The sequence below is a fragment of the Arvicanthis niloticus genome, chromosome 15 (genome assembly GCF_011762505.2).
Source record: "Arvicanthis niloticus isolate mArvNil1 chromosome 15, mArvNil1.pat.X, whole genome shotgun sequence".
Classification (NCBI taxonomy): domain Eukaryota; kingdom Metazoa; phylum Chordata; class Mammalia; order Rodentia; family Muridae; genus Arvicanthis; species Arvicanthis niloticus.
In genome coordinates, this window is record NC_047672.1 from 53,376,373 (window position 1) to 53,388,152 (window position 11,780).

The window sequence follows — 11,780 nt, forward strand, 5'->3', positions numbered from 1 at the left end:
ATTGTTCCTTGGGTATGTGGTCCAATGTCAATTGCACCAGATAATCATGTCTCTTGCAGGGACAGAGAATACGTTTTTAAAGTTTGGTGAGAGAGAATATTCTTCAGTGTTTCACTTTTAGAAGAAATTTTGGCAGTATAAGAGAGCTTTGTTATAAAGGCCACACCTTACAGAAGAAGACACACATCTCTTTACTGCAAGATCAGTTCAAAGAGAAGCATTTATCCTCTACATACAGTAGATTTTTAAAAATCCTTAAGAATGTTCAACCCGAACAGAAAATGAAGCTTCGAAGTATATAATATTGAACACTTAAAAGTCTTGGGTTTCAAGTCTCTGAAGTTTTCTACTACATGAGGAGTTTTTATTAAGCAAAAATTTAAAACGTGGAGACATGATTTCTGCTGAGACTATTGGATAATGAGCAGAGGAAGTAATGAATATAACATCAGCCCTTATGAAAATCTAGATGAAGACTAGCATGTGTTACACGCAGAGATTCCACCTCTGTGATCTGAGAATAGAACCTCTGTCATCGACCTGAGCATATGGCTATGTTAGGATGGTGTGAGTCAAATATTCTCTATCATTCTTCCTTCATTGGGACAAATATGTGCAGTGCACATAGTTTGCACAACCATGGGTAATAGTCTTGACCTTCACCTTCACTGTCCTGACAGATAACAGGCCATGTAGCTCAGTCCCTCAGTATCTAGAAAACTCTCTGCACTGCCACCTGGATAAATTTGCTGTGTTACTAGACAGGATACCCTCTGATATGGCCTCTTAAAGGACTTTGTATGTTAAAAGTGTATCACAAAATCAAGACTTAGCCATGACCTTTCCAGCTGACTTCTGTTGTCTTAGAGGAACTATAATCATCTTTTTCTTCTCTTCTAAAGGAGACCTGGTTTGCATACAAAATTTTATCATAACCCAACACATAACTTTGATAAGAAATAATGTTAACAATTGTCAAGACAATCTCTCGATCCACGTGTGAGAAATGTGTGTGAATGAATGAGTGAGTGGAAAAAAAGAAACAGAGGCAGCTGTGAGCCATGCCTTCCCGCTCTTCTGCGTGTGGGCGTTGGAACAGTTCTAGAGACCAGCTGCTCATAATACTTAACACCAAGTGAGAAACTAAAATTTCTCCTTTTAAATATGTTTTTAATTTTTAATTGACACAGTAATTGTACATATTTGTGGGATACCATGAGACATTTCAATCCGTGTTCATAATATGCAATTAGCAGATCTGGCTAATTGGCATATCCATCACCTCAGACATGTATCATTTCTTTAAGTTGAGAACATTCAAATTCTGTTAGCTATTTTTAAATTCATGGTTAATCGTTGTCTATCATAGCTATCCTAGTACACTGCAGAACATTGGAAATTTTTTCCATCATTCCAGTTGCACCCGGTACCTTATCCTTCATCTACTCATACTCATCTTGATCTTTTGCCTTCCCAAACTGTGGTACCTATTAATGCATTGTCTGTTTTCTATCAGAGCATCTTCCCTCAAATTCCCATTGTTCTGACTCTAATGGCCCCACATTCTAGGCACACAGCATAATATATTAACTCTGTTTTCTGTTTTCTGTTTTCTCTCTCTCTCTCTCTCTCTCTCTCTCTCTCTCTCTCTCTCTCTCTCTCTCTCTCCCTGGTTGTCATGGAATTTGCCCCATCTGACCTTCTTGAATTCAGAGATCCACCTACCTTTGGCTCCTGTAGGAAGGGATTAAAGCCATGAGTTACCATTCTGGCTTCAACTCAGTGTCCTAGTTCAGAGGATGCTGATATCCAACACTTTCATCCTAAAGAAAGAAATGAGACTTGTTAAGAGAAAATGAAACTGTTGCTATAAACAATCTTAAAAGAAAATGTCTGTTGCCACAAACAATGACTGCCGGCAAATGCAATGCTATTGTAAGAATCTAAGGATACAAAGAAGAGAAGATAAGCAACAGAAATGTTATTCTAGTGTCTAAGGCTAGACACGCAAGATGTCACAGACTTTCCTTGCAATCAGCTTACTTGTCATGAATTTATAGTGAAGCGTTCCAGCCCTCTTTGGCTCTCATTTTTCTATAACATGGGACAATGGTGATGCTTCTGTGCTGGCTCTTGCAAGCAGCAAACAAAGACGAACACTGAAAAAACAGCACATATAAATGCCTAATTGTGGTCATTTTTTATATTTAATAAAGGAGTAAGGTTTTTTCTTCAGTCAATCTCTCTCTGTCTCTTTCTTTCTCTTGTGTGTGTGTGCATGTGTTCATGTGTGTGTGTCTGTGTGTGTGTATGTGTGTGTGTGTGTACACCTTGTTGCCTAAGAAAGACATCAGTTGTCTTTCTCTTCTACTCTTTGCCTATGCCCTTCAGACAGGCTCTCACTGAACCTGGAGCTCATCGTACCAGGCAAATCCTCTGTCTAACCACTACTACCAGTCCTGGAGTTCCAGGTGTAACTTCACACCCAGCTATTTTTAGTAAGGTTTCTGGAGATCTGGACCCAGATCCTAGTCGTAAGGCGCCTCCTCACCCACATTCTAGGGTTTACTCTTAGTTCAAAATTCTAAGAGAATACAGCTATAATTATTATTATTAAAATGTGTTCTTTGGACCTTTGTGTATTAGTCAAACAGGTATTTAAGGAGTGTCTTTTATTTGAAATGAATGTGTTTTAGCAGGGCATAAAGGTGCATGCCTATAATCCCAACATTTTTGAATTGAGGAGGGAGGGTTGTGACTTCAAGGCAAGCCTGGGCTCTGTAATGAAATCTTGTTTCAAACAAACAAAAAAACCATGAAACTTGAAAGTACATATCCAAGTGGGGCGGTGGTGGCGTACGCCTTTAATCTCAGCACTAGGGAAGCAGACACAGGTAGATCTCAGGGCTAGCCTGGTCTACATGGCAGGTTATAGAGCTATACAGAGAAACTTTGCTTCAAAAGAAAGAAAGAAAGAAAAAAGAAAGAAAGAAAGAAAGAAGAAAGAAAGAAAGAGAAAGAAAGAAAGAAAGAAAGAAAGAATGAAAGAAAGAAAAGGAAGAAGTAAAGAAAGAATGGATGGATGGATAGATGGATGGGAGAAATAGAAAAAAAGAAAAAAGAGGCTATCCATTCAACACAGTTAAAAAAATGAAATCAAAAGCTAGACATGAGTATGCATACCTGTGATCTTAGCATTTGGGGTTGGAAGCAGAAGAATGTGGTGTTCAAAGATCCAATGATCCAAACTTTAGCTACATGGTGACTCTGAGGCCATCCTTTCTCTGTCTCAACCAGGTCATGGGATGATTTATTGTTTATGCATTCAGGAGGGCTGACATCCTCTTAGGAGAACATTGGGCTGCACAAACTAGAGCTAAAGGTTACACAAACAGCCCAATGTCTAACCTCCACAGTCATAGAAAGAGGGTTGCAAGAATATTAGTAGGAAGGAGAGAGATTAGGCAGGCTGAAGGAGGTAGAAGGTGCATTCAAAGCCAGGAATTCTGGTTTGTTATTCATAGGCCTAGTGAGGGGTAGCAGGAAGACTGTCTGCAACCTTCAATACCAGTCCTCAAAGACAGCAGAACTGGCAGTGACAATGTTACCATCACACTGCCCAAACCCACCAGTAAATGGTGAGCTTGGAGTGCCGCTCTAGAAGGTGAGCCAATTCAAATTAATGAAAGGCAAATATGCAAACACCGAGGACCACCTGCAAAAACTTAACATAGCTGCTTCTCAAGGCCACTGTGAAAGTAGATGTGAATATATGCAAAACCTCTTTGAAGTCTGCAAATTCTTCAGAAGACACGCCAGATGCTCCTTTTAAGCCTGGGAACAGAGATGAAGGCCTCCTGTAATAGACAAAATACAGATCATTTCTCCTAAACTGGTGTGTGGTGCAAGGTGGGAGGTTAATGTTCCAGAAATCACAAAGAATCAAACCGTGTGTGACAAGGCTGGAGAGATGACTCAGCAGTTAAGAGCACTTGCTGCTCCAGCCAAGGACTTGGGTTTGGTTCTCAGCACCACACAGCAGCTCACAACCATGGACAACTCCAGTTCCAGAAAGTATGACTTCTGCAGTGACCAGGCTCATGCATCATGCACATACATACATGCACACATGTCACTCACACATTTTAAAATTGAATAAACAAATCTTTAAAACAAAGTTTTAACAGTGATCCAGCCACAGTGTCCACAGCCCAGTTCATTCTGACCTCTTTGTGAGGTGTTCTCCCAAGAACGAGCTTTGGAAAGGCAGCTTGCCTCTTGTTCATCACTTCAGTAATTACTCAGGAGCAGAGAGCTTGGTGCTTCTGCTTCTTGCTTTTCCATTTCTCTTCTAGTCTTGTTCATTGTTCTTATAAACTGGGAAGCTTAGTAGGCGATTTTAATCGTTAGGTACTTCCACCCTAACTGATATTTCAGCTGTATGAATAATTAACAGGCCTTTTAAAAATATTTCACTGTAACAAAGGTACTCTCTGATTCGCTTACTTTTCTCAATAATAAGAGAAAAATGTCGGGGGTGGGGAGGTGGGGGAATCACTCAGCAGTTAAGAACACATACTATTTTTGTAGGGGATCTGAGTGGCATTCCCAGAACTACATCAGAAACTTATTATAACAAGCTCCTGGGTGCATCCACTGATGCCCTCTTCTGGCCTCTGAGACTGCACGCACATGAGCAAACCCACATACAGGTATACATATATATGCATCGATTTTTTAAAACATTTAAGGCAATGCACTACCAGGCAGTGGTAGCACACATCTTTAAATCCCAGGACATGGAAGGTAGGAGCAAGTAGATCTCAGAGTTCAAAGTCAGTCTGGTGGACAAAGTGAGCTCCAAGATAGTCAGGGCTACCCAGAGAAACTGTCTTGAAAAACAAAACTCAAAGTTCCCTTGTCTGTCCAGGTTTACCATGAAGGTTTAACTAACTGCCATTTGGCTCAGTGACTCATAATGTGATACTGAGAAAAGAGTGTCTGAAATTTTAAATGACAATATGGGGGGGTGGCACTAAAATTTCATAATCCAAAGCACTGAGACTCCAATAATGAAGAAACAAATTGGGGAGTAACAGGGAAAATGGATAACTCAGTAATATATCCTATTCTTCCAAATGTGAACACAGCTTTTCTTGGACATGTCTGTTATTTAACTATTTGACTTGTTAGTCTACATACATTTTCCCATAAGATTTAGTGTTTTGTCTCTTCTGTTACTATCTGAAACTCAGGAGTTTCATAAGGATCTACATGAAAATCTACAGCGACAACTAAGTGTTCCTGGGTTTTCTTGGTAGTTGATGGAAATGCAGACATCAGAGAGTGTGGAGCTTCCTAAGGCACAAGCCAGTGGGGTATGTGCAAACCTTCAGAATCAGCATGGATTGATAAATTGAGATGAGTGAATATATTTGCAAACATTTTGCTATAAGCGTCACCAGGTGCTTGTAGCAACCACTCTCCTGATATAGTGTGTTAGCAATTAGTAAAGATTTAATGTTGAAAAAGTGAACTTTGATGAACTGCTTTCCATGACAAAATGATTGTCCCTGACTGCCAGGGATTTAGCTGTGCCCAGCCTCCAAGCAAGCATGACATCATTATATAAAATTACATGATATTTGCACATAATCTATCTACAGTTTTTCTAAATTTCTCAGACTGATTAACACAATGCGAATGCTCTACCCATAGAATAATGACAGGGGGAAAAAAGTCTACAATCTTCATCACACATAGTTTCACTTCAGAAATAGATTCAATAGAAGATTGGTTGGGTGTAAGGGTGTATAATCCGCTGCTACAGAGTCAACTCACTAAGCCAAGGGTTATTGGGAGGATTCTGGCAGCTAGGAACCCATCTTTTCTACTCAGGGCTTCCAGAGTGGCTCCACTGCCCTGTCATCTGCACTGCACTCGAAGAAGCTATTGACTTTTCCTTTCTGCTGCCTTCATTTTCTTCTGCAGGAACACAGAGGAAGGTGAGTCCAGGTGGGCACTGTGCCTTCCCTTGATTACACTGTGAGACACAGCAGGAGGACCTCTTATCTCAGACTGGGGTTGCCTGTTTAAGATTCTTTTCTTTATAAAAGGTATAAGGCAATAAACACAGCTGTAGAAAAGGTTTTGTGTTTTCTTTTTGTTTGTTTTAGTCTATTAAAATGATATAATTAGGGCAGAGTGCAATGAAGTTCCATACAAATTATATCATCCGCTGTTGCAAATTGGTTCTGATGCTTTGTCTTAATTTGGCTCCCAAAAGCGGTGCTTCCAGACCTGATGGTCCCTGCCCCCAGCTGGCTTTGATTGATAATTAAGATTGCCATGCAGTCAATGGTTGGGCAGGGAGAGGAAGGTGGGACTCTTAGATTTTGAAGGCAAGGGACCGAGGGAGAGAGGGCAAGGGACAGGTGAATCGCCTGGAGGCAGAGGGATCAGATTTAAGAGCTGCAGGAGAGAACCCATCCAGAAATGTAGGTGGAAAGGGAAGGCAACCCTATGGGTGGGGTCTCCCCCAGAAGGTAATAGGATAGCAGAGATGAAATATAGACTTTAAAAGATGTTAACTCAGGAATACAAGTGTGCTAACCATGGGGAGGTTTATAAGTGCCCAGCCATTGAGCTACTCAAGGCATATCAAAATTAGCTGGCATATATATGTGGCTTTCATTCACAAATACGGAGCTCTTGGACACGTGCAGTGTGCCCATGACCCACTGGGAGCCAAAGCAGTTTAATTCACCACTTCAATCCACCTTTGTGCCCTTTCTTGCGCTGCAAGTTTTATCTGGCTCACTGTGTTTGAATACTCTTAATGGATTTGACTTTAGAAATGGTTTCCTACATCTTTGCATGATGTTGTTATATCGTAAAATACAGAGGCCTCAAATCAATGAGTGCATGTGTGAGAATGTGTTATGATGTATATGCGTGTGCATTATGATGTGTATGATGAGTGTGTTATGATGTAAATACGTTTGCACACATGTGTGAGTGTGTATGTGTATTACGTATGTATGTGTGTGTGTGTGCTCACATGTGCATATGTGTACCTGCACGAAGGCCAGAGGTTAATGAGTGTCTGCTTCGTTTGTGTCTTTGCCTTTATTTTGTTATTGTTTTGCTTTAAGCAGATTCTCTAACTGAACCTGGAACTTGCCATTTGACTAGTTGGCCAACAGGCTGTTGGGATCTGCCCCCCTGCCACTCCAGCACTGGGGGCATAAGCTGTGTTAGCATTCTTAGCCTTTAAGTGAGTGCTCAGGATCTGAATACAAGTTCGCAATCATGCACTTTACCAAGCCATTTACCTAGCCTTAGAATTTTAAACTTGTAAATTAAGCCTGGAATCGGTATGCTACTGTAGATGACATATGCTTGCCTGATGTTACTGAATTCCTATCTGACAGCTCCTTTCTCTATAACTGCACAAGGGGCATTTCTAATTGGAATATTCATATACATTTAAGAATAAATGTTATATAAATAGTATCATGGCCAAACTTTCCTTTCACAGGGATCATCTTCTGAGCTTATGATGAAAAACGTGCCATGATTTTGGTTTGCAAAAACATAAAATAATGGAAACGCATTTACTTCCTGCTTAGATAAACTTGAAGTGCTTTCAGCTGTGCTGTGTCAAATTCATCTCATATAGAATAGATTTGAGAGGACACTTGATGTCTTTTCCTAAATAGTTATGTTTAAGCTAAATGAATAAACATACTTTCATGTCCTAATTATAAAAAACAAAATATGTGTAACTCTATGATACACACTATCATTCAAAATAAACTGAACATCTTATTAGGTTAAAATTAAGTGGAAAATGGATTTTGCCTCTGGGGATTTTTAATTTATTCAGAATATTTATATAATTATCTAATAGTGTGCCCTTCAATGTTATTTTGTTGGAGATAATCTCTAACTTTGCTTAACCTATTTAAGCAAAGGTAAGTGGGCATTGTAATTAGTTTTTGAACAGGAAGACTTTTTCCTTTTGCTTTTCCGATTGCCTTCTTGGGCTTTTTTTTTTTCCCATTCCTCCCAGGATGAGTTAATTGTCAGTTCATATGGGCTTCTAAACATGTTGACTCGGGCTAAACCTCATAAACATATAACAAAAACTTTGATTCTAGATGGGGAACTGAGCGGTTTTACTAACTCAGAACCATCTCAGAGAGTCAGTTTTTAACCAGAGTAGGTGGCACGGGCCACTTGCATTGCCAAATGCAAATTGTCAGCTACTTGTTCCTTGGTTTTTGCAGTCATTACTCTCATCTTATACCGATCCGTGGAACTGCAGCTATGCAGCCATCATACAGAATATTTTGGGGCTATTTCTTTAATGACTTACTAAAGTTATTAAACAATCATAGTGCTCTGTCTCAAAGATAACTGGAGTGTTATTGAAAATAAAGTGGTTTCTCAGATCTACCATCACAGAACACACGACTTTACCAGTCTTGTTTTTTGAGTTCTATGAAATAATTAATTAATTAATTAATTAAATAGCCCGTGCCTACGCACCTTCGATCCCAATATGTGGGAAGCAGAAGCAGGCAGATCTCTGAGTTTGAGGCCAGCCTGATCTACAGAGTGAGTTTCAAGAGAGCCAGGGCTACACAGAGAAACCCTGTCTCAAATGAGCAAACATGCCCTCAATGTATCATAGACAATAAAAACACAACAGAGAACTTCCCTGCTAGCGCTTTTCCCTGACAAATAAAGAAGCCAAATAACAAGACTTAAAAAAAAAAATAAAACAGATGTGACCCTGATATATATATATATATATATATATATCTCCAAGACAGCTTTGCTTACATCCAGTATGCATATGTAACACCAATATATATTATGCAAACCTGTATCTGAATGCTGTGTAAAATGCAATATTAAAATTCGTGTCTTTAAAAACAAAACCTTAGGTATGTTTAGGTATTTTTTGAGTGTGTGTGTGCATTGAAGTGAGTCTCACACTCAAAGTTAAGGGATGCTCTATTCCCATTTAAAGAGATTTTCAGATGGATCAGAAAAGGGAAAAGGCTTAATGTTGCCATTGATTTTTCTGACCTCCTGGGGAAGGGGTAGCTCTGCTGCTAGCGTAGGCAAGCACAAGCCCTGAGGTAGATCACCAGCACCACATCATCCTTCTTTACAGAGCAAGTTCGTGGCCAGCCTGAGATATATGAGGTTTTGTGTCTAAATAAGTGAATAAACAAAATGACATACCCCAACAAACTCACCTTCCAGAGCATTTACTCTGAAGACTCTTCCTCCTCTTTTTTTAGACAAGGACCAGAAGCCTGCCTGGACCCTCATTTGGATGAAAAGGGTAATGTTATCTCAGATTGTCTAGAAAGAAGAAGATGACTCTCAATGTCTTCCAATCGCCTCATGACTATGTAAGAGAGAACGGAAAAAGCATGGGGGTTGAGAAAAGGGTTTATTGGAAGCTGAGACAAAACATGACCTCCTCCTGGTAGTAGGCCTTTCAGAACCAGCCTATAATGATCCTGAGCTGGGGAAGTTTGCTGAATCCACACTGTTCCTGGCAGACACTGGGTGGCGCTCGTAGTAAAGACTTGCACTTCTTTAGGGTCTCCCCCATCACCACACACCCTTTGCAAATTTCAGCTACCCAAAGATGAAATTACAGGCTCCCTGAATGCCTCCCCAGGGAGCTTTGCTGGAGGAGTTTGTGATGCAATGGGATTGTTTCTCCATCGTTGGGTCAGATGAGATTTGAGAAGCAGTAGTGTCCCATCACTGGCCACCGAGTCAGATCCACCTCCACAGAACCGGTAAAAATTACATCGCTGGCTGGAAAAAACTCCAGAGTATGGGTCCAAAAGTGCTGACCAGACTTGCAGCTGGGCCTGCAGCACACAGAACACAGAGAGTGTATTTGTGACATGAAACAGGACTATATATTGTGAGCAGACTCCAGGCTTTCTATAGTGGCCGTCCCCTGACTGTATTGGATATGGCTGGAAGAGTACAAAGCTCAACTCAGAAAAGCAATCAAGAAGGTTGAGACTGGTGAATTTCAAAGAGGCACCAAGATTTGGTGATTTCGCCCTGAACTGGACTTAATACATCATGCTTACATCTGCATAAGGGCAACTGTTTAAGCACCTCAGGTTATATGTAAAGATGGTGCATCCTCATTACCAGTTCTTTCTCATTGTCCATAAATACATATATTTCATTGTTCATAAATATATTTATGTGTGTAATATATATTTACATACATATGTGTGTATGTGTGTAATATATACACATGTGCAATCGTATGCATGTACATGTATTTGTGTATATTTCCGCTGAAAAAGCAGCATGTAAATTTTAGCAAGATCTAGAATTATCTTACCAATATAACATGAAGTATATGTGCAGTTTGCAGTATCAGGCTCACGGGAAGCAGCCTTCTCACCAGGTTCTAAGAGCTCTGGTAGACTCATCCTGGTGATGACGACCATGCTGACCTTACATTTATATACATAGTAAATAGAATTAGGGCCACTGAAAGGACCACCCATCTCTCTGAACCTTTTTAATTTTTTTAACTTTTAAACACTTTGACCAGCCCCAGGCATTGATTTGGAAGACAGATATGTGCAATTAGGCTCCACGGATTAGGTGAGCATCTTTAGAGCAGACCAAGATCATAATCCAGTCAGGTCAGTGGCGTGGTTGCCTCCTTGAAGATACTCATTGCAAATCTAGAGCCTGGGCAACCATATAAAAAATCAAAGGCGTGGGATCAGGGCCATGGGACAGCAGACATTTGTTGAACCCACACATCTGTGTCAGAAGGGAAATGTAGAGACACCAAGGCTGCAAGTAGGGACTCCAGATAAAGAAAAGGGTCGTCCTGATTCGTGCTTGCTCCTTCAAGTTGACAAAAGCTGAAGTTGTCCAGCCAAGGAAATGTGACAGTAGCTATGGGTTTGTGGGGCCCATGTGCACATTGACGCACATGTTGCTGCTTCCAATTGCAACTCTAGATTCCAGACAGGGCCTGGCATCCTGCTTCCAGCTCTCTGACAGAGGGTTGGAGATCTTGGTAGCAGTGTAGCCAAAATAAGAACAAAATAAAGTTAGAGAAACCTCGGGCAGATTTTCACTTCTTCCACTGGCAGAGGGGTAAGAGGAGCCAGAAGATTCCATCTAGCATAGTCAATGACACTCCAGGGTCCCTGACCATAGACCCCTCCCCAAGAGAAAGACAAAAGGAGGCCCAAGATAAGGAGGCCCAAGATAGGGTACAACTCTTTTTTGAGAGTAGACAGAGAAGTGGGGGGCTTATGATGCATTCCTAAGCCTCCACTCAATCAGAACTAGAGGAAAAACCCATGCTGACAGACTTCTTTCGGTGGCCTGTGCCCAGTGTATCAATCTTGGGCCCTGCCGCCTTTGTACTTAAGCTATGATGTTCAGTGGGCAGGGAATAATGGGGGAAATGCCACAGAACCCAAATTAGGGAGTTAAGAGGGGCTTGGAATATATGTAGGAAATGAAGCCAGGAGAGGATCATCAGTGATCAAGACCTCCCATCTCCCAAGCGGACTTCCTTCCCTGCCTACTTTGTGGTCTCCATATTCCATTTGGTCTGGAGGCACACTGTAGGTCACACACAACCAAACCAGTTCACTTTTGCCGGAATCTGGCTACTGAACTGAGACACAAGCCATTCTAGAAGCTTCCAAGTAGTTGAGGATATTGAACCAAAAGTAAGGCTGCTCAGCTCT

At 40.8% G+C, this 11,780-nt stretch overlaps 1 long non-coding RNA gene across 1 annotated transcript; it reads right to left on the reverse strand.

Annotated features, from left to right (window-relative positions):
* Positions 1–1,725: 1,725 nt before the first annotated feature.
* Positions 1,726–3,831, reverse strand: LOC143434469 (uncharacterized). Its single transcript, XR_013103943.1, has 3 exons — positions 3,184–3,831; positions 2,044–2,159; positions 1,726–1,823 (listed from the first exon to the last, which is right to left on the reverse strand). It is a non-coding gene; the product is annotated as an uncharacterized LOC143434469 (long non-coding RNA).
* Between the last annotated feature and the right edge of the window lie 7,949 nt (positions 3,832–11,780).